A 1348-nucleotide genomic window follows, 5' to 3' on the forward strand; every position below is an offset into this window, starting at 1 on the left:
CACGGGGGCACAGAGGAGCGTCCTGCTGCCTCCCGTTTGACATTTTGCCTCGGTTGCCACGGCCCCACTGGAATCTGCACGGTAGCCCATCCGCACATATGTCACGGGTACGTTGAATGTGTGTTTTGAAGGACATCGGTTTGTCTGGGATTTTTTGTTACGCAAGGTCGCCATTTTCCCCTCCTCATCGCCGATTTTTGTGTGCAAATGGCCTGTTAAGTGGTGTAAGACCGCCGTTTGATAATGCCGTCAGTTTTTTGCCTCTTATACGGCATACTCGCGGGGGGATGCTGTAAGACTGTCTATCATGCTCTCAGTTTCATGCTCACCGTCTGCTTGCCGGTTCCTGTCCCAGCCTCACGCAGCCCACTTTCTCTGCATTACCAGAAGCTGTGGGTGGAGCATCATATCGCCACTACGGGTCCCCCCCGTCTACTCCCGTGCTCGCCGCCTCAACCCCCCAAGCTTGCTGTTGCAAAGGCCTGACGTTTGCTAATATGGAGCGCCTGGGTATAGTCCGCCGTTCCAACAGCCAGTTGCGCACCCCTCCACATCACCCCTAACCTTGCGGCGGCTGGCTCCCGTGCGGCGCTACCGTACTGCTTAATGAGGCTACAACACCTGACCGCTACCTCCTTCCCCCAACATACAGGATTCTCTGCACACCGTTGCGGGTAACGGGTGTTTTTCCAAAGTGACCTCTCAGGATATCATCAGGTGCCAGTACACCCCCTGACGTTCCCAAACACAATTGATCACATCCGTTTGGTCTTTCGAAGTTCCTGCGCATGCCTGTTTCGGACTGAAATGCAGCTCAGGTCTTTTCAACGCCTCAGGACTCAGTTTTGCGGGACCTGCCCTTTCTTTTTGTGTACTTGGATTACATCCGGTGGCGAGCACATCCATCTCAACACCTGGCACACCTTCGCACCCTGTTTGAAGGCGGCTGGCCAAACATGGACTAATTATCCCACCCGCCAAGTGCCAGTTTTGGTCTCTCCACCACATCGACTTCCTAGGACACAGAGTCCTGAGAGCGAGGCTGTCCTCCCCCTCCCTTCAAAATTGGAGGCGGTTTGCACAGTGCCCACACCCCCTCACTGTCAAAGCCCTGCAGGAGTTCCTGGAATGTGAATTTTTACCACGCTTCATTCTCGTAGCCGTTCAGCCAGCAACCCTTGCATGAGGCCTTGAAAGTTAAACCAATAAGCAGGCTGTGACTGGACTGAGAGCAGGGGACAAGGCGTTCGCTCCACTAAGGAGCCCTAGCTAACAGGCCACTGTTTGGTCTCACCCTTCTCCCCACCTCCCCCATCGCATCACCTCAATGCCCTCGTACTACGCGTCC

This window comes from Etheostoma spectabile, chromosome 16, assembly GCF_008692095.1.
Source record: "Etheostoma spectabile isolate EspeVRDwgs_2016 chromosome 16, UIUC_Espe_1.0, whole genome shotgun sequence".
NCBI classification, from domain to species: Eukaryota; Metazoa; Chordata; class Actinopteri; order Perciformes; family Percidae; genus Etheostoma; species Etheostoma spectabile.